The sequence below is a fragment of the Stegostoma tigrinum genome, chromosome 22 (assembly GCF_030684315.1).
Source record: "Stegostoma tigrinum isolate sSteTig4 chromosome 22, sSteTig4.hap1, whole genome shotgun sequence".
In the NCBI taxonomy this organism is placed as follows: Eukaryota; Metazoa; Chordata; class Chondrichthyes; order Orectolobiformes; family Stegostomatidae; genus Stegostoma; species Stegostoma tigrinum.
Window position 1 is genome coordinate 17,605,124 of NC_081375.1, and position 22,157 is coordinate 17,627,280.

At 43.4% G+C, this 22,157-nt stretch overlaps 1 protein-coding gene across 14 annotated transcripts in view; it reads left to right on the top strand.

Annotated features, from left to right (window-relative positions):
• Positions 1-22,157, top strand: part of LOC125463790 (inward rectifier potassium channel 16-like) — a 143,586-nt gene that overhangs the window by 109,038 nt on the left and 12,391 nt on the right. For 9 of the 14 annotated variants that reach the window (XR_007249906.2, XR_007249907.2, XR_007249908.2 and 6 more), the window contains one exon: positions 20,904-21,067. The exons of the other annotated variants lie outside the window; for them this stretch is intronic. The gene's annotated coding sequence lies outside the window, so the exon portion shown is untranslated. The remainder of the gene's footprint in view (positions 1-20,903; positions 21,068-22,157) is intronic. 14 annotated transcript variants of the gene reach the window in all.

Genomic DNA, 22,157 nt, shown 5'->3' on the forward strand with positions numbered 1-22,157 from the left:
CTTGGTTTCCCCAATGTAGAGGAAGCCACACCGGGTACAGTGGATGCAGTATACCACATTGGCAGATGTGCAGGTGAACCACTGCTTAATATGGAAAGTCATCTTGGGGCCTGGGATAGGGGTGAGGGAGGAGGTGTGGGGCAAGTGTAGCATTTCCTGCGGTTGCAGGGGAAGGTGCCGGGTGTGGTGGTGTTGGAGGGCAGTGTGGAGCGAACAAGGGAGTCACGGAGAGAGTGGTCTCTACGGAAGGCAGACAAGGGTGGGGATGGAAAAATGTCTTGGGTGGTGGGGTCGGATTGTAGATGGCGGAAGTGTCGGAGGATGATGCGTTGTATCCAGAGGTTGGTGGGGTGGTGTGTGAGAACGAGGGGTATCCTCTTTGGGCGGTTGTGGCGGGGGCGGGGTGTGAGGGATGTGTTGCGGGAAATGCGGGAGACGCGGTCAAGGGCGTTCTCGACTACTGTGGGGGGAAAGTTGCGGTCCTTGAAGAACTTGGACATCTGGGATGTGCGGGAGTGGAATGCCTCATCGTGGGAGCAGATGCGGTGGAGGCGGAGGAATTGGGAATAGGGGATGGAATATTTGCAGGAGAGTGGGTGGGAGGAGGTGTATTCTAGGTAGCTGTGGGAGTCGGTGGGCTTGAAATGGACATCAGTTACAAGCTGGTTGCCTGAGATGGAGACTGAGAGGTCCAGGAAGGTGAGGGATGTGCTGGAGATGGCCCAGGTGAACTGAAGGTTGGGGTGGAAGGTGTTGGTGAAGTGGATGAACTGTTCGAGCTCCTCTGGAGAGCAAGAGGCGGTGCCGATACAGTCATCAATGTAACGGAGAAAGAGGTGGGGTTTGGGGACTGTGTAGGTGCGGAATAGGGACTGTTCCACGTAACCTACAAAGAGGCAGGCATAGCTGGGGCCCATGCGGGTGCCCATGGCCACCCCCTTAGTCTGTAGGAAGTGGGAGGAATCGAAAGAGAAGTTGTTGAGGGCGAGTTCGGCTAGGCGGGTGAGGGTGTCGGTGGAGGGGGATTGGTCGGGCCAGCGGGACAGGTAGAAGCAGAGGGCCGTGAGGCCATCTGCATGCGGAATACAGGTGTATAGGGACTGGACGTCCATGGTGAAAATGAGGTGTTGGGGGCCAGGGAATTGGAAGTCCTGGAGGAGGTGGAGGGCATGGGTGGTGTCACGGATGTAGGTAGGGAGTTCCTGGACCAAAGGGGAGAAAATGGAGTCCAGATAGGTGGAGATGAGTTCGGTGGGGCAGGAAAAGGCTGAGACAATGGGTCGACCAGGGCAGGCAGGTTTGTGGATTTTGGGAAGGAGATAGAAACGGGCCGTGCGGCATTGGGGAACAATGAGGTTGGAGGGTGTGGGTGGGAGGTCCCCTGTGGTGATGAGGTCATGAATGGTGTTGGAGATGATGGTTTGGTGCTCGGGTGTGGGGTCATGATCGAGGGGGTGGTAGGAGGTGGTGTCGGAGAGTTGGCATTTGGCCACGGCGATGTAGAGGTCAGTGCACCATAATACCACTGCGCCGCCCTTGTCTGCGGGTTTGATGGTGAGGTTGGGGTTGGAGCAGAGGGAACGGAGGGCTGCCCGTTTTTCCATCCCCTATTCCCAATTCCCCCACCTCCGCCACATCTGCTCCCACGATGAGGCATTCCACTCCCGCACATCCCAGATGTCCAAGTTCTTCAATGACCGCAACTTTCCCCCACAGTGGTCGAGAACGCCCTTGACCGCGTCTCCCGCATTTCCCGCAACACATCCCTCACACCCCGCCCCCGCCACAACCGCCCAAAGAGGATCCCCCTAGTTCTCACACATCACCCCACCAACCTCCGGATACAACGCATCATCCTCCGACACGTCCGCCATCTACAATCCGGCCCCACCACCCAAGACATTTTTCCATCCCCACCCTTGTCTGCTTTCCGGAGAGACCACTCTCTCCGTGACTCCCTTGTTCGCTCCACACTGCCCTCCAACACCACCACACCCGGCACCTTCCCCTGCAACCGCATGAAATGCTACACTTGCCCCCACAACTCCTCCCTCACCCCTATCCCAGGCCCCAAGATGACTTTCCATATTAAGCAGAGGTTCACCTGCACATCTGCCAATGTGGTATACTGCATCCACTGTACCCGGTGTGGCTTCCTCTACATTGGGGAAACCAAGCGGAGGCTTGGGGACTGCTTTGCAGAACACCTCTGCTTGGTTCGCAATAAACAACTGCACCTCCCAGTCGCAAACCATTTCCACTCCCCCTCCCATTCTTTAGATGACATGTCCATCATGGGCCTCCTGCAGTGCCACAATGATGCCACCCGAAGGTTGCAGGACCAACAACTCATATTCCGCTTGGGAACCCTGCAGCCCAATGGTATCAATGTGGACTTCACCAGCTTCAAAATCTCCCCTTCCCCCACCGCATCCCAAAACCAGCCCAGTTCGTCCCCTCCCCCCACTGCACCACACAACCAGCCCAGCTCTTCCCCTCCACCCACTGCATCCCAAAACCAGTCCAACCTGCCTCTGCTTCCCGAACCTGTTCTTCCTCTCACCCATCCCATTCTCCCACCCCAAGCCGCACCTCCATCTCCTGCCTACTAACCTCATCCCATCTCCTTGAACTGTCCGTCTTCCCTGGACTGACCTATCCCCTCCCTACATCCCCACCTATACTCTCCTCTCCACCTATCTTCTTTTCTCTCCATCTTCGGTCCGCCTCCCCCTCTCTCCCTATTTATTCCAGAACCCTCACCCCATCCCCCTCTCTGATGAAGGGTCTCGGCCCGAAACATCAGCTTTTGTGCTCCTTTGATGCTGCTGGGCCTGCTGTGTTCATCCAGCCTCACATTTTATTATTCTGGATTGGAAAATATCAATTTATATGCAGAAAACAGGGAGGGGGATGGGGTGGGAATAAATTATAGAATTGAGCCCAAGGAGAGAGAAGAGCAGTTGGACAGACAAGAGATTTGATAACGATTTTGCTAGGAAGGTGAATAGTTGTTAATGGGGACTGTTAGTGACTAACAATATGTAGTGTGTGTTGGCAGGCTGTGTGATAGCAAGGTCTGATGCATGGGGTGGGGGCCTAGGGCTTGGGAGAGTTTAGATCCTAAAATTATTGAACTTGATATTGAGTCCGGAGGGCTGCAGAATCCCCAAGTGGAAAATGAGATGTTGTTCTTCCAGCTTGCATTGAGCTTCGCTGGAACACTGCAGCAAACCAGAGACAGAGATGTTGGCCAGGGAGCAGGGTGGTGTGTTAAAGTGGCTGGCAGCAGGTAGCTCAGAGTCTTTTTTTGTGATGTAGATGTTCTGTGAAGTGGTCATCCAGTCTCTGCTTCATTTCTTCAGCGTAGAGGAAACCACATTGTGAGCAGTAAATGTAGTAGACTAGATTCTGGGAAATGTGGGTGAAGTGTTGCTGGAAGGTACGTTTGGGTCCTTGGATAGTAGAGAAGGAAGAGGTCAAATGGGTAGATGTTGCATATTCGCTTGATACAGGGGAAGGGTCCGTGGAAGGGTTTTGGGGGTGAAGGAAGAGTGGACCAGGGTGTCCTGGAAGGAACGGTCCCTGTGGAAGGCAGTCAAGGGCATGGAGGGAATATGTGTCTGGTAATGGCATCTTGCTGAGTTTGGCGGAAATGGTGTCTGGATGTGGATGCTGATAGGATGGTAGGTAAGTACAAGGCGAACCCTATCGCTGTTGCAGGAGGGAAGAGAGGGGTTGAGGGCAGAAGTGCAGGACATGTGTTGGACCCAAGTGAGGGCCCCTGTGCTAGGGAATCTTCGGTTGGGGATGAAGGTGGACATTTCGGAGACTCCCTTGTCGAAGTTGGCCTCATCTGAACATATGCAACGGAGACAGGGGAACTGAGAGAATGGGATGAAGTCTTTACAGGAAGCAGGACATGAGGATGTATAATCCAGGTAGCCAATCAATCTCCAATCTCCAATCAATGCCTTCAAAGCTGGGTAACACTATTCTGGAAACTGCAGATGGCAGTAAACTGCAATTGGCTCTCACACACTCAAACACCAGGAAGTCACTGAGTGAGAGCATCTTGAGGGTTCCCTCATGAGAAACAGCAACTTGGTGCCATTAAGGGGGCATCTCATAGGAGGAAGTGGAGGCAGTAAAGCCTGTTTGCAATAAAGCACCAGGGCTCCTTCATTTGGATGAAAAATGAATCAAAGCCATGCATTGTAAACTTGGTGTGACCTTTGCAAAGGCATCAGGAACGCTTCAGTTTTAGTCTCTAATGTGGAGCAAATCTGTTGACCTCAGCCGGGGGCAGTAAATTACATGACTCAGTGGATCTTCACATGAGGAGTTTGCCAAGCCCTGCCAATCCAGTATGGGGTGGGCTGAATTTAGACTTTTCTCTTGGGTTTGTCAGGGATATTTCCCACCTGTCACTCGCATCTTTGAAAGACCCCGGCAGATCATTTTTGCTAAAGTTTGAGGCATCTATGGATGAACAATTCATCCATTACCCTTCAGGCTATTTAGCTGGAAGGAGGTAGTATACCTGAGGGTAACACACAACTTGCCTGTAGGCAAAATGATTCCTTTTGGAAGTACAGAAAAGTCCAAAAAGGATTTTTTTTTTACTTTGATCCTTTGTGAAACTGCAGCGACAGTGAAAGGGCTGTATGCCTTTCCAGCTAAGAAGTATGGTTGCAGAAAAACCTCGCTGATAGCTCCTGCAGGTATAGGAGGCCCACACTAACCACACAAACAACACTTACCTAGTTTTCAGAATGAGTTCATTTGCCTAAGCCTGAGGGGGCTCAGGCATATCGTCTACCTCACTTGTGCAACTAGAATAGACTCTCAGGAAAATCAGGGGGTAAAGAAAGACATCAGAGATAATGGGAACTGCAGATGCTGGAGAATCCAAGATAACAAAGTGTGGAGCTGGATGAACACAGCAGGCCAAGCAACATCTCAGGAGCACAAAAGCTGACGTTTCGTGCCTGATGAAGGGTCTAGGCCCGAAATGTCAGCTTTTATGCTCCTGAGATGCTGCTTGGCCTGCTGTGCTCATCCAGCTCCACACTTTGTTATCTTAGACTCTCAGGATGCTGCTTGACTGCCATAACAGTAGAAGCACAGATTATTTGAGAACAGCAGCATGTATCACAGTGATTGGCAACTAAATCCCTAACTTTGAAATTGTGAGGTTCAATTGCAGCTGACATTTCAGTTCTGTTTGATCATTTCTGGCATTTTTTTTTAAAAAGATCATTTCCGCTGTTTGGAAATTTGTGTCACTGAGTGCATAGTATCGAACTCCACATTTAGTTAATCTGACAGCTTGTTTCTCTCCATAGCGTATCAAGGAGTCCAAAGGTCAGCATGTCTTTCCTCCTTGTTGGTGATCCAGTTGGAACTTAAAGGAAGCAAAAGATAAGGCGATTTAAAAAGTGTGCAGTCTAGTTAAGTTGAAAAAAATTGGCACACGTTGTGAACAGCTGGTCCTCTGAATTATATTACCAAATCCAAACCATGTTTAACTATCAGCTTGAAACATGTCATTACAAATATTTACCACAGCAAAATGAGAGCACAGTGCATATATTACAGATGGAGGCCATGTAGCGCAATTTAGTGAATTACTCTTTATTATTCAATTTGGTCTGCATTTCTTTTTGTGCCCTGCTTACTATTCTGAGGACTACCAGAGACATCTACATAACTATCACTTGTTCAGCAGTTTCCCTTTTAACTTTCATGAGCAGGATGTGATCAATCTGTTATGATAAATATGGCAATTGATGCCATTGAATTATAATTTGATATTTTTACCGAGAAATCACACTGGTTATGCTGCAGGATGGTGGTCAGAACTGATCCTCTTGTATGCATTTAAAATATTAACATTTGGAAATATATTTGATTACAGCTAAACTGAATCACTGAGTGGCGAACATAATGAAAGGCATTATCAGCATTTCCTAGATGTAATATGGTTGCAGTGAATCTTCTTTGTAACGTCTGATGTGAATCCAAATAGACGATTGCATTCCTTTATTCAGTTAGGTGCCATTTCAGAGAAAGCAAAATTTATGCCTTCGGGCAACACCTCTTAAAAGCTCATAGGCATTTTAAATCAGAAAGAATTTGCAGCATAGAAACAGACCATTCAGCCCCAACCTATCCATACATGCAGTTATTCTCTACATCAACCTTCCCCCCAATCTATTTGACCTAACCTTATCAGCATGACCTGCTTTTTTTTCAACCCCAGAGCTTAGTGCACCTCAGCTCTTCCCCTCAGCTAGTCCTTGTGATAACAAGCTGGGCAGCCTGAGTTCCGTTGGATGTCAAAATACGAATGTTGTTTATTTTTATAAAAGCTGCTTCTTGGACCTGCAACATATGAAAAACCTCACTCTCAGAGTGCTATGCCAGTGAAATGTCAGAAGTGAACCCAGACAACCCAGGAGCAAATACCAGAGATGAAGGTGTCAGCATTATTTGATGAGGATTAAACTATTTTGAGGTAAGGGCTGCCTGACAGACTATTTTGTCAAGCATGAGCTGCAAACCATTTCACATGATCCTGGCAGTCAGGTAGAATCTATCTTAGGCTGAAATCTCAGTAAAACAAGGAAAGAAGGCTGTGAAACTGTCCAGAGAAAGCCAAGTGACAGGAAATGCTGATAGCTTAGGAATTTTGAAACATATTGTCATAAAACAGATTTTGTGCTGACATGGTCCTTTGCTTAACTGATTAAAGCTAGAGTCCTCCAGGAAATTTCCATTTATGCTGCGCTAATATCCTGCAAAAAGACATGAGGGGCAATTGTTTTACACAGAAAGTGGTTCGCGTGTGGAGTGGACCTCCAGAGGAAGTGGTGGATGCAGGCACAATTACAATGGTTAGGAGACATTTAGATAAGAACATGAGCAAGAAATGTTTGGAATGATAATTAGTTTGGGATTATGGTCAGCATGGACTGTTTAGGCCGAAGGGTCTGTTTCCGTGCTGTAAGACTCTATGACTCTAGAAGTTGATGCAGATGCAAAGATGGCTGATCACAGGAAAAACCAGAAGAACGCCAGCAGTGAGAAAGGGTCACTTGACCCAAAATGTTAACTCTGATTTCTCTCTACAGATGCGGCCAGACCTGCTTAGCTTTTCCAGCAATTTCTCTTCTTATCACTGATCATAGTAAAATGGGCAATGACTCAAGGCAATATCCCTTCATACTGAAGTAGAGAGGAAGGAAATAATTCATGGCACATTGTCTCATGGAAGAGAAGATTTCAGTGAAGGATGAATTGTGACGATGCTTGCAATGACAGCTGATTAAGCTTCCTTTGGCACCATACCGTGTTATTGATTCTCCTCCATGAGAAGGACATACAATCATATCCCCAGAAAGGACACAATATCTATGCGTCAGAATTCCTCAGAATGCTGTCGGAAACATGTGGGTGAAGGAGATCTGAACATTTGCTGTTGGCGTAATGTTATGCTAAGTGTATGCCCCAGAGCCCAGTTTATCAAAAGTGAGGAGCTATGGGATCAATACTAAACGCAGCAGTCTGTTTTCCATAGAGGCATTGATTGGTTCAGCATTAAGATTAAATAGTGTCAACCTTTGCATTACAAAGCAGGTGAGCTGTCAGAGACTTTGGCTCGGGAATATTCTTGATAAAAACGAACATGAAGTTTGGTGAGAAATAACTGCCAGGTAACATTATAAAGTAATTCCTGTCATGATGATCCTGTCATCAGACATTACCATGGCATTAAAATAAACAAAGCCTAAATTCCACAGCTTAAAATTTGTGACTTTTCATCTTTTGAAATGAGATGGTTCAATAATGAGTGATAATGGGAACTGCAGATGCTGGAGAATCCAAGATAACAAAGTGTTGAGCTGGATGAACACAGCACGCCAAGCAGCATCTCAGGAGCACAAAAGCTGACGTTTCGGGCCTGGACCCTTCATCAGAGAGGGGGATGGGGAGAGGGTTCTGGAATAAATAGGGAGAGAGGGGGAGGCGGACCGAAGATGGAGAAAAATCAAGATAGGTAGAGAGGAGACTATAGGTGAGGAGGTAGGGAGGGGATTGGTCAGTCCAGGGAAAATGGACAGGTCAAGGAGGTGGGATGAGTTGGTGGGTGGGAAATGGAGGCGCGGCTTGAGGTGGGAGGAAGTGATGGGTGAGAGGAAGAACAGGTTAGGGAAGCAGAGACAGGCTGGGCTGGTTTTGGGATGCAGTGGGTGGAGGGGACGAGCTGGGCTGGTTTTGTGATGCAGTGGGGGGAGGGGAAGAACTGAGCTGGTTTTAGGATGCAGTGGGGGAAGGGGAGATTTTGAAGCTTGTGAAGTCCACATTGATACCATTGGACTGCAGGGTTCCCAAGCGGAATATGAGTTACTGTTCCTGCAACCTTCGGGTGGCATCATTGTGGCACTGCAGGAGGCCAATAATGGACATGTCGTCTGAGGAATGGGAGGGGAAGTTGAAATGGTTCGCGACTGGGAGGTGCAGTTGTTTATTGCGAACAGAGCGGAGGTGTTCTGCAAAGCGGTCCCTAAGTCTCCGCTTGGTTTCCCCAATGTAGAGGAAGCCACACCGGGTGCAATGGATACAATATACCACATTAGCAGATGTGCAGGTGAACATCTGTTTGATGTGGAAGATCATTTTGGGGCCTGGGATGTGGTGAGGGAGGAGGTGTAGGGGCAAGTGTAGCACTTCCTGCGGTTGCAGGGGAAGGTGCCGGGTGTGGTGGGGTTTGAGGGGAGTGTGGAGCGGACAGGGGAGTCACCGAGAGAGTGGTCTCTCCGAAAGGCAGACAAGGGTGGGGATGGAAAAATAGCTTGGGTGGTGGGGTCGGATTGTAGATGGTGGAACTGTCGGAGGATGATACGTTGTATCCAGAGGTTGGTGGGGTGGTATGTGAGAAAGAGGGGGATGCTTTGGGGACGGTTGTGGCGGGGGCGGGGTGTGAGGGATGTGTTGTGGGAAATGCGGGAGACGCGGTCAAGTGCGTTCTCGACCATAATGAATCAGTCTCCAAAAGTTTGGTCAGTTAGTTAAAGGAGAAAAAACCCAAAATACTGACACATGGCAAAGATTATCAGCTTTCTCCCTAGTTTTAAGGAGAAATGCAGATACAAAACGTTTAACATTATGTCTTAGAGTGGTAGAGGGGCCAAGAAAGACCTGGTATTTTATGTTTTCAAGTGCACCTCAACTTTATAATTTTTTTAATTGGTAGTTGTTTCACAGCGCAAAACAAGAAGATTTAGATTTATACAGCACATTTCCTGGCTTTACAGCCAACGGAACACTTCTGGAGTGTTGCTACTGTGGTAATGCAGGAAAGGCAGTCACCAATTTGTCCACAATAAGCTACTATAAACAGAAATATGACAATGACAATGTACGAGTGGTGTACCACAAGGATCTGTTCTGGGCCATCTTCTATTTATGATTTTTGTAAATGCTTTTGATGAAGGAGTGGAAGGGTGGATTAGTACGTTTGTGGACAATACGAAGGTGCGTTGAGTTGTGGATACTATGGAGGGCTGTTCCATATTACAAAGGGACATCGATAGGATGCAGAACTGGGCTGAGAAGTGGCAGATGGAGTTTAATGATGAAAAGTATGTGGTGATTCATTTTGGAAGGATAAACTTGAAAGCAGAATACAAGGTTAAGGGAAAAATTTTTGGCAGTGTGGCGGAGCAGGGGGACCTTGGGGATCAGGCTCACAGTTCCCTGAAAGCTGCCACCCAGGTGGATAGAGTTGTTAAGAACGCTTATGGTGTGTTAACTTTCATTACTAGAGGGATTGAGTTCAAGAGCCGTGAAGTTATGCTCCAGCTATACAAAAGCCTGGTTTGGCCACATCTGGAGTATTGTGTCCAGTTCTGGTTGCCTCATTACAGGAAAGATATGGAAGCATTGAAAAAGGTGCAGAGGAGATTTACCAGGATGTTGCCTGGAATGGAGGGAAGGCCTTAAGAGGACAGCTTGAGACATCCAGTGCTTTTCTCTTTAGAACGACGAAGGATGAGAGATGACTTGATAGAGGTGTGCAAAATGATCAGAGGTATAGGTAGACTGGACAGCCAGAGACTTCTTCCTAGGGAGGAGGTAGCTTTTACAAGGGGGCATAGTTTTATAGTGAGTGGAGGTAGATATAGACATCAGAGGTAGGTTCTTTACTCAGAGAGGGGTATGAGTGTGGAATGCATTGCCAGGGAGGGTAGTGGAGTCGGCCTCATTAGGGGCATTTAAGCGACTATTTGATAGGCATATGGATGACAGTATAAGATAGAGGTGGAGGTTAGATAGACCATAGGTTTAGGGTAAACGTTTGGCACAACGTTGTGGGCCGAAGGGCCTATAATGTGCTGTGCTGTTCTTTGTTCCATGTTCTGTGTTCTAATGAGAATTTTTGTGTCATTTTTTTCTGAGGACTAAATGTTGGCCAGGACGTCAGGGATAATTCCACCCAAGCAGACAGGGTCTCAGATTAAAGTTGACCCTGAAAGATTGCACATCCAGCAATGCAGTGTCCCATCAGCACTGCACTGGGATGTCAGCGTTGATTTTTGTAATCAAACTCTGGACTGGAATTTGAACCATAAACTTCCAACTCAGAGCTACAACTGACACTGTGTCCAATGGACATAAGAGTTAATGAGAGATAGTGGGAACTGCAGATGCTGGGGAATCCAAGATAACAAAGTGTGGAGCTGGATGAACCCAGTAGGCCAAGCAGCATCTTAGGAGCACAAAAACTGATGTTTCGGGCCTTCACCCTTCCCGAAACGTCAGCTTTTGTGCTCCTAAGATGCTGCTTGGCCTGCTATGTTCATCCAGCTCCACACTTCGTTATCATAAGAATTAATGACCCAGGATATCTGAAATCTAATGAAACTATGTAAGATGCCTTTACTAATGATAATGTAGAAGTACCCTTCCCATTGGATAGTTAGCTTGTAGAATAAATTACCAGTATTTATTCAGCTGTCATCAATAAAAAAGTTGATCTTTATTTGTCGGGAGGGGAATAGAGAGTTTTTAAGATATTTAACAACATGAGCTGGATACTGATGAAAACTATATCACTTAGTAAGAACATAATGGGCACCCCATATGAAAGGACAAGATGCAATCAAAATTGAGATGCTCGTTTAAAATGAAATGTATCAAATACTTTTCATTCAGGTCCATTCCACATATCATGAACAAAGCAAGACACTAAACTTGAAAAGGAGACAATCTGCTCTTCTGTTAATCTTTTGTTCAGTTGTACTTAAATCTCACCTTCCTGTCAAGACAATTTCAAGTTAGTTCAACCAACCTGGAAGTAAAAATTGCTTAATATGTGTGCTTTTTATTTAAAAAGTACAAGTAACAAAATGTTGCACAAATGCTAACCACAGGGTGAGTAGTTTGTATGATGAACCGTACCTCATTTGCAATCAACACTTGCTTCACTTGAGAAATCAAGGAAGTACTAAATGTGTCTGTGCACAATCACATTGCCTCATCATTTCTGCTACCGAAACAAGTTACTGTAAATAACATGCTGTATACGTTTTAAATAAATAAATCAAAGCCTCCGGCATATGTAGGGAACTGTCTGTTTTTGGAATGTTAAAGGTGGGGGCCTTTCCTTTGTGAGTATTAATCTTTTATTTTTGCCAAGTGTTCACATTCCATTGCTTCCCTTAAATTTCAAACAGTTGCTGTGAACTACATATATCATCCAACACTTTGCAGATCAATAAAGTTTTCAACTACATTCCTTGGCATCCTTTGACATATTCACTTAAGACCAGGCATTAAATATTATTAATTTGTGGGCACATCTTTAGTAGAAGAGACAGGTCGTGATTTTATTTGCTGAACTCTTGAACCAGGTTAGGTAACACTCTTTCTCTGAAGTTTTGTGGCTTTGCGAACACTTGTACATTTGCTACTGTGCAAAGACCCATCTCCAGTGGAATCACTGCATTTATAAACTAAGGTCAAGTGTTTTGCTGTTTGTTAGGTGACAAATGGGTATGATTAATTCAAATCAATATCAACTCAAAGAAGTGCAAATGTGAATTGGATACCCCCGGAAGATTCATTGTAGTATAATGAGGTTGCATAGATAATTTCCACTATTATTATGAACACAGGAATTTATTCAGTTGGAATTCAGGAATTGTATATAACATAACAGTAAAATTCAAAGTTGGCAGAAGGTGTAACACATTAAACAGTGTTGCATGTTGTTTAAAAACCAGTTTCTTGAATGGCAGGTTTAATCAGGGAGGCTGTGTTGGGGGAGCTGTTAGTACAATGGTAATATAACTTGGCTTGTAATCTGTACTCCTCTATGCGAGTATTGTTGGGGAATTGGTTCAAATCCCACCATGGCAGATAATTAAAATTTGAATGCATTTTTTTAAATTAGTCTAATGGCAATTAATGTCAATTGTTGTAAAACCCCACCATTTCACTATGTCCTTGTGGGAAAGAAGTCTGCCATCATTACCTGGTTTAGTTTACATGTGACTCCAGATCCACAGAAATGTGGTTGACTCTTAACTGCCCTCTGGGCAATTAAGGACAGTAAATGCAGCAACACGCAAATCCCATGATAAAAAACAAACATGCAGCTGATCTGCTATTATGTTTTAGGCAGCTTCAAAATTTTCACATCAACCCATCATGTTAATGTGTTACGTCAACAGAAACATTTGGATATCACATTATTTTTAATAGTTAAATAGCAAATGAGGTGGCAATTTCAGGAGAAAAGAGTGGCTAGAATGTGAAAACTATTATTGCAAAGACTACTTGAAGTGAACGCCACAGATGCGTTAAAGGGGAAGCAAATTAGTTACACTTAGGGATATAGGGATAATAAGGTTGATAATCCAGGGTGGGACCCAACTCATAGAGTCGTAGTCATACAGCACAGAAACAGATCCTTCAGTCCAAACAGTCCACGCCAAACATAATCCTAAACTAAACTAGTCCCACCTGCATGCTCCAGGCCCATATCCCTCCTACCTTTCCTATTCGTGTATTTATCCAAATGTCTTTTAAACATTGTAGTTGTACCCACATCCACCACTTCCTCAGGAAGCTCATTCCACACACAAATCACCCTTTGTGTAAAAAGTTTGCCTCTCATGTATATTTTAAATCTCTCTCCACTCACTTTAAAAATGTGACCCCTAGTCTTGAAATCTCCCACCCTAGGAAAAAGACAACCACCATTAACCCTATCCATACCCCTTGTGATTTTATAAACTTCAATAAGGTCAACCTCCTATATTTCAGTGAAAAGAGTCCTAGCCTATCCAGCCATGCTTTATAACGCAAACCTTCCATACCTGGCAACATCCTGGTAAAGCTCTTCTGAAACTTCTCTAGCTTAAAAACATCCTTCCTTTCTATATAGTATAAATACTGGTATCAACTATTTGGGCCAAATCCGTTGTTGCTTTGTCATTAATTATATGTAATTTAAGAATTCAGCCAATTGAAGCACAGGCTTTTACCTCCAGAATGAAAGGGTTCCAAATTTGAGGTAAATACTGGCCCAGGAATGCTACAACTTTACATCAGGAGTTTCCATTATAAATGTGGACATAGGGATTTATAGTGGGGAAGGTTTTATAGACAGGAAATGTGTTCAGACTTGGCATTTTAATATATTGTAGATAAATGATCTTAAGTCTTAACATATTCGCTTAAAGTATGGGAGGGTGCGCTTACATAATTGGTTATGTAGCCAATTGTAGCAAACCTCCAGTGTTGTTCCGCTCTTTGGTTTCATAAATATCATACATTCTGGACCTTAAAGAGGGAATGGAATTTAGATCATTCCTTCGATCACTCAGTTCATGGTCTCCTTTGAAAGATGATTCAAGGCTATTTTGTTGATTGAATTTAACCTTCATTTATAGAATGAGAACCATAACATCTGCAGACTGCATGATTCACTTCTTTTTCTTTGGCACGTTGGACCTCATTGAAGATTGTGCCATTTGAAAGATTTCTGGGGAGACTAGAAGCAATTCACATATTTTCAATCTGTGTTTTGTTTCTAACCTAGAATCTAAGATTTGTTATAACTTTATACATGGATTCTGGCTATTTAAATGGCACTAGATGTGAAAACTGTTGGGCAGAGGCCAGACATTGTGCAATGAAAAACTGACCTCCAGGCTCCCAAAGCCTGACCACAAGGCACAAGTCAGAAGTGTGATTGGATATTCTCTTTTTGGCTGGATGGGTGCAGTTCCAATGATATTCAAGAAGCCCAATATCATCCAAGCCAAAGATGCTTACTTGGTTGACACCACATCCACCATCTTCAATGTTCACTCCACCTACCATCAATGCACAGAAACAGAATGGTACACCATCTACACGATGCGCTGTGGCAATTCATCAAGCTGCCTTAGGCATCAAATCCATGATCTTCACCACTTAAAAGGACAAGAGAAGAAGGCAAACAGGAACAGCACAGCCTGTAGGTTCCTCACAAATCAACCACCATCTTGACTTGAAAGTATATACCTGCTCCCTTGTTCTTGCACAGTCAAATGCCTGGAACTCCATCCTTAACGTACAGTTAGTTAACTTCAACCATGTTATCTGCAATGATTTGAATTAATAGTTCACGATCACTTGCTCAAGTGTAATTAGGGATGGGCAATTAAACCTGGATTGTACAAGCAATTATTACATCCCATTAATTAAAGAAAACAAAACATCTTTTATGTGTCTAAAATCTTTGCAGCTTAACATTTTATATAATTACTCATCAGAGTCTAACTGAGGTTTGAAATGCCATTGCATTTCTCTAAATTGGCCTCAATGTTTGATGGATGGGGGGAAATGCTCTGAATATCTTTTTCACCTAAGTGCACTTTGTTGCTCAATTCTTCGTTCAGCAGAAATATTTTGCAAGCAGATTTAAATATTAAAATATTTGGGTGTCACTGAGAGCAAATTAAGTTATTTAGATGATATCCTACCTCTTCTATACTAGTGACGAAACATTGATGTGTTAGGAGCCGGTAAAAAAACAAAGTTGCTGGAAAAGCTCAGCCGGTCTGGCAGCATCTGGGGAGGAGAAAACAGAGTTAACGTTTTGGACCCGAATCGTCAACTCTTTTTTCTCCTCCACAGATGCTGCCAGACGTGCAGAGCTTTTCCAGCAACTTTGTTTCTGTTCCTGATTTACAGCATCCACAGTTCTTTTCATTTTTGTTAGGAGCCGGTATTGGGTTGAAGTGGACAGGGTCAGAAATCACACGACTCCAGGTTATGGTCCGACAGGTTTATTTGAAGACATAAGTTTTCAGAGCCTCATTCCTTGTGAAGAAGGACTGAGGCTTCGAAAGCTTGTATTTTCAATAAACCTGTTGAACTATAACCTGGCGTCGTGTGATTTCTGATCTGGTGAAATGTTTTCAGAGGTCAAAATTCTAGTCTTGATTTTAAAGAACACTTTGCAAGTTTCAGAATATAAAAATGTTGATTGATCACAATAGTACAATAACTTGTACTTATAGAGCATCTTGAACACTATCTTTGAAAGTGACTCGCAGGAGTTTTATCAAACTAAATTGACACAGTGCTATGTAAGGAGATGCATAGGACAATCCGAATGTATCGTCAAAGTGATAGGTTTTAAGGAGGTTGTAAAAGGAGATAGAGACAGATGGAGACAATTAGGGAAGGAGTGAAGAAACTAGGGCGAAGGCACCAGAAGTTGAAGTTACCACTGACGGAGTGAATAACATAATGGATGTGCAAGAGTTCAGAATTGGTGAAGTGTAGAGATGTCAAGGGTAGGAGAAGGTCACAAAACCTTCATATATCATAACATTCAAGGCTACGAGCAAAGTGTTGGTAAGTGGGATGAGTGTAAATACATCGGTAAAGACTTGATAGGCCTCTTTATGCTGTATGACTCAATGACTCTGCACTACAAAGATAGAAGGATAGGGAGCAGTGAGGCCACGTGAAAACTAGCGTGAAACATTTAAAATCAAGGCATTGGCAGAGTGGCATGTACTTAACTGATATAACCCAGTGTTGATGGTTCAAATTGGGTTAAATGCCAAAATTCTACAGAAATAACATTCTGTACATTCTTTGTACATAGTTTTCGGGAATTAGAGAAATGTACAAAGCTGTGCTAAACTACTTGGGCTAAAACTTACCATAAATCAGCTAAAAGTCAATTTCAGCATGTTTCAAAGAGGCTTTCTCTCCAAAGTTGCCAGTGAGTTCTCTCATCTTATCTTGCCTGACCTGCCTCATCAGCTAAGCACCACGTCCTTGTGGCACCCCCGTTCTTTATAATCTCCACTTACCATAAATGGAAGCACTCTCCACTACCATGACCACCTGGGATTCCTGTTGTCAGTGCCACCTTCAAAGCCCAGTCGTGCACACAACCAAGTGCTGGCAGTCTGTAGCTGCCTTGCACAGTTCCTGTCAATAGCCCTGAATATCTTGGAAAGAGGGAAATTGCAAACATGTTTTACCACTGAGGCATGGGCGTGCATGCAGCTACTATCTACGAACATACCCCTAGATGTTGGTACTGGTTTCCAGGATGCAGAGCTGGAGCATTGAGTGATCAGTTGGAATCGCCAAGTTACGGGATCTTTTGGTCTCAAATTTGGGAATTTCCTCAGCTTTTCCAACTTTTTCGCCAATGCCCACATCGTTCAATGGCTGTGAAGATGGTGCTGCTTGCTTCCAGGAGTCCAAAATGGCAATAGAATAATGCTAACTTGCCTCTTAATTGAGGCCACCACTAAAAGTGCAATACAATCGTCAAAGAGTTAATGGACCATCTGTGTTCAGCAGGTTAGTTCTTTCTGGAAAGTAGCACCTCAATCTAGTTTAATGACTTTGCAAAGAACAATTTTTGAAGGAGTCTCTCGTGCTAAAGAATGCTGAAAAACCTGTCTTTCCTCCAAAACGTTTATGTATCTGTCATTTGCAAATGTCCAATGATTAACTGAGTACTGAAGGCTTTGAATGGCTTAAGTGCATTCATAAGAATACAATTCTGCAAAAGAAATATTTTAAATGTTGTCTCATGTCCACATCTGTCATACATAAGACTGCTTCTCATGACAGCAGAACCACGTTGCTTCAAATATTTCTTGCAATTCCATTTTGCACCTTTCAGTTTATTTTGCTGGGTGAATGAAGATAATCAAAGTCTTGAATTCCATGTTACTGGGCTGAAAGCCCATATTTTATCCCTTCTCTTTTAAATTTACGTTCAAACGGCATTCTCTTGGGATAAATTTGTCGGCACAACATTGTGGGCTGAAGGGCCTGTTCTGTGCTGTACTGTTCTATGTTCTAAATTTGTTCACATGCATTTTGTGCATTCAGAGTGGGATCTTCAAGTACATTGAGTTTCTGTTTTGAGACTGTTTATTTGGTGGACACAGCAGAGGTGAGGAATCTAGCTTCACGCTTGTAACTGGAGATGCTGTTGAGTGCTAATGGGATCAGATGGAGACTTAATCGTGGTTTGGCTCTGCATAGAATTTCTCATTAAGATAAATGGTGTTGAACTGGGCAGGAATCTGCCTGAAGGAAATTAGAATGTGCATAATTTCACAAAACATTCCAATAGTGGCCCACTGTCACATAAAAAAGTTCTTTTACAATGAGCTAAAAATTCCTGCATGCAAATACAGACTGAATTCCATGACTTGGATCCCTATATGGCAGCAGTAGCAAAGAGTCCACCATTATCTTCACAGTAATAAAGGTTGGAAATCTATCTTGCAAAATGCTCAAAGCAGCTTCGTTTTCTACAGCAAATGCGTTAAGTCACTGACTTTTTTTTCTCTCTCTGGCCCAACTATAGTGATCCAAATTTGGATTCAGCTTTAGCTTGTCCTGTTAAGAATGGGTCGCAACAATATGGCAAATTGGGATAAAAATTGTCTTCTGCCAGTCCATGTCAGCATCGGTCACATCCCTCAACATGTTTCCTGTCATCACCACGAGTACAATAACAAAAAGGAATATTTAGCATTACATTGTTGCATAGTGCGAGTAACTGGTTCTTGGCAGATAAGTAATGGAAATAGTGGTGACTGGCTGGCTGCATACTTCTTCTCTGACAAACTGGACAATTGTTTTCAGTTGGTGTCCTGTGCCTTTCAAATTCGCATTGCCTGCGGGTGTTTCTGCATGTATTTGCCTCATGAAGTGGGGGCAGGAATGTCAAAAGAAATCAAAAACTTCCTTTCCTTCTTCTCTGATGCAGTCCTTCAGGAATGAGGGTGACTTGCTCCCATTCTGGTTCAACGGGTTCTGATGCTCAATGTGCAGACAGTGCCACGTGCCAGGTGGAATGTGCTTGAATCCTTGGGTGGATGTGTTGTCAGGGGTTTACAAGCTCTCTCCAACATCACAACTTTGCACACACACATTGAAGAATCTCGATGGATTTGATGCCTTCCTGTATGCACCTTCACCATTTTGATCGTCACAAGCCAGCAACAGCCATGAGTTAGCAGCGACCTTTCAGAGATCTCATCAAAGTGTCCCCTGAAGGGCTTTCGCGTCCTGGATGTATTCTAGCCCATTCAAGCTTTAAGTGGAGTAGTTAATTTTAGCAATAGTAGGAACTGCAGATGCTGGAGAATCTGAGATAACAAGGTGTAGAGCTGGATGAACACAGCAGGCCAAGAAGCATCAGAGGACCAGGGAGGCTGATGTTTTGGGCCTAGACCCTTCTTCAGAAAAAATGGTCAGCAGAAGGGTCTGGGCCCGAAACATCAGCCTTCCTGCTCCTCTGATGCTGCTTGGCCTGCTGTGTCCATCCAGCTCTACACCTTGTTATCTCAGATAATTTTGGAGTTTGGTGCCAGGCAGGCAAGTGACATATCCACTCAGCCAAGCTGGTTTTGACCCATTAGCTCCTCAAAGCTGGGCGGGTTGGCCTGGGAGGAGGGTCTGCAGATGGAGCGTGTTTCATATCACTAAACTTGGAGGGTCCTGCGAAAACACAAGGTCTGATGAAGGGTCTAGGCCCGAAACGTCAGCTTTTGTGCTCCTGAGATGCTGCTTGGCCTGCTGTGTTCATCCAGCCTCACATTTGATTATCTTGGAATTCTCCAGCATCTGCAGTTCCCATTATCTCTGGTGGTGCATTCTGATTGCTTTCAGGTACCTGCTGTAAGTTGGCTGAGGGTCTGAAGCACAATAGAGCATGGGGATCAGCGCTGCCTGGTAAACACTGATACGGTTTTGTGTTTGAGATCCTGATCCTGAAATATTCTTAGACTCTGTCGTCTGAAGGCTAGTCTTACACATTGCAGGGGGTGATTAATTTTGTCATCTAAAGGAAGGTCCCAAAATATGAAAAATGGTTCACATTTTCCAGGAACTTGCCTAGACTTAGTAACAATTTTGGACCTCACGTTGCTGTTACAAATTTAAAGTTATAAATGATTGAAAGGTTTTGGGATTATATCTTTAATTTAGAGTCAAATGTGGGAATGGGAAAAGATCATGTGACCTGCTTTGAATCCTACTGTCATCAGGCTTGGGTATGTTGCTTGTTAAAGATTAAAGGATGAGAGAAAGAGCAGCGAAATGTTCATAGCTGTAACCAATAGCTAAGTAACCATTCCACCCATGGATGAGCTGTTAGTGCTCATGTTAAAGGGAAGTGTTACAAATATCAGGTTTTGCAAATGGTCACACTTTAAATTGCCTCCTTAATTTCAAAGCAGAATTTGAATTGCTGGATATGTCAAGGATAGCTAATTAACATTTCTACCTGGATCTGAAGCCAATGTGATTCCTGTTGCCACAGAGATGGATTTGAGAGAGGTAGCATCCGCACAAAGTCGATCTCGGATCAGGGCGCATGTTTTCCTAAAAGTATCATGGAAACTCAGAGACAGTGACAATCTACAAGGGTTAAAGAGTGAAACAAAGCAGAGGGATAGAGGCAGAAAGTCTCTGGCTCGTCATGCAGAAAGCAGATGGGGGTTTGTGATCAGAGATAATGGGAACTGCAGATGCTGGAGAATCCAAGATAACAAAGGGGATTGTGCTTGGATTGATGAAAGCAAGTTTGTGAGTGTGTCGAGGAACCTGGCAGAGCTACCTTAATTTGATTAGAGATAAAAATCTTCAATTCATCCCTCATCATGAAAGTAAATCATTATGTGGTATTTAGTACTGAAAATAGCTTTATAGTTCAAGATTCATTTTAAAGGGATTTTAAATTGCCCAGCTCCCACTCGGAGATTTTAATTCATATTATTATTACACATCTCCGAATGATTCATTCAATAACTTTGCTCCTCTTCCTTAAAATTTCTGAGCTAAGCTTACACACATCTTTTGGGCAAACATCAATGTGATATTATCCATACAACCACTGTTGTATACACAGCACAACTTTTGCATTGGATTAAGAATTAAATGGAGGAAGTAAGTCCATTTACACATCAAAGGTACTCCACTTTTTCTGGGGCTTAACTTAATTTGCATCAAAGGAAGGAACTCATATATGAAGTCCAAATTGTGGGTCAATTAATTTTGAAACACTTATAGAACATTCAGCATGCTTGTGACGCAAATGTAAAAATTGATGCTAAAAAGATGTTTGAAATGTGAAGCAGACTTCAATGGTGTAAACATTGAAAACTGAGATCTTCTTATTGTAGAGTCATACAATTGTAGAACGATATAGAACAGAAGGAGGTCATTTGCTTACTGTGCCTCAGTAGCAAATCTTTCCTTTTAAAAGGAAAACATTGCCGTAATATAGTGCCTTTCATTTCCACAGGCTGTTGCAAATAACTTTGTCATCAAATAATTGTATTTTGAAGGGTAATCACTGTTCAACACACAAGACCCCAGAAAGATTAAACGACGTGAAGGAGCGTACAATTTACTTTTGTGAGGTTGACTAATGGAGGAATGTTGATTGGAAGAATACCCTGTGTTATTAGAATCATCTGATGAGAAGAATTGCGTCCATCTCATGAGCCAGGTCAGGCACAGTTTAACGTCTGTTTACAAAACAGAATTTCTATTGCCAGCTGATGGTAATATTGGACAAGTTAGATTCTAGAGTTGAAACCAGGCTTGATAGGCCATGAGACTAATTACTTTTCAATTTGGTTGCCATTGCGTTTGGTCATAGAACATATTCACAAGAGGCCGCCAATGTACTTTTAACAACAGAACATAGTTTTATGACACAGAAGAAGTAAAAGACAGTGGCAACGTGAAATGATTTTATCATGACCAGCGAAGGTTAGATTCAATCTTTTATCTCAGCAATACAGACATTCAACCCCTTATCACTCCAATCTTCACATCAAAATTTGTTATTACTCCTACCATTAAACTGTAACTTTGAACATTTTGAAGCTGATCAACAGCACATCCGCTGGTATGGATCTTATGTGCATAACATAAGGTGCTTGTGACCTCTGGCCTCTCTATCAGTCTCTGTCTGGGCTTTAAACTCAACTTGGTTTTATTTCAGCAATTGTCTCACCAGATAGCTTGTCTGGTCATTTAGTTTAAGACATATGATTTTTGAAAAGTGCTGTTTTGACTCACTGTCGAAAATATAAGTTTCTAACTCTTCAAGAAAGTCCTCCTTTTTACAGGATGAAAAACCAAAAGCCTATTTACCTCCAATTTATAAGTTACCAAATAATATTGATATATTATAAATCTTGATATATTGTACATCTGGCCAGCATCTGAAGAATAGTTTCCTTTACATCGGAAAATATGAGTAAGAATCACAATTGTTTTTCAATTTGTATAGTTCCATTGTTCAGACTTAAGAATGTATTTGTAAACAGGGTTCTGCTTTCTTTCTGGTACCAAAGTGTTCGATTTATAAGGAGTGGTGGACAGGCAGTGACTTTTTTCTCTGGACTGTTGGAGGCTGAAGGGTGACCTTATAGAGATTAATAAATTCATGAGGGGCATGGATAGGCTGAATGGCCAAAGTCTTTTGGGACAACGTTTTGACGTAGAAGGTTGATTTGATTTCGTTGGATTTATTACTGTCATGCATACCAAGGTATATTGAAAAATATTGTCTTTTGTGCTTTACAGGC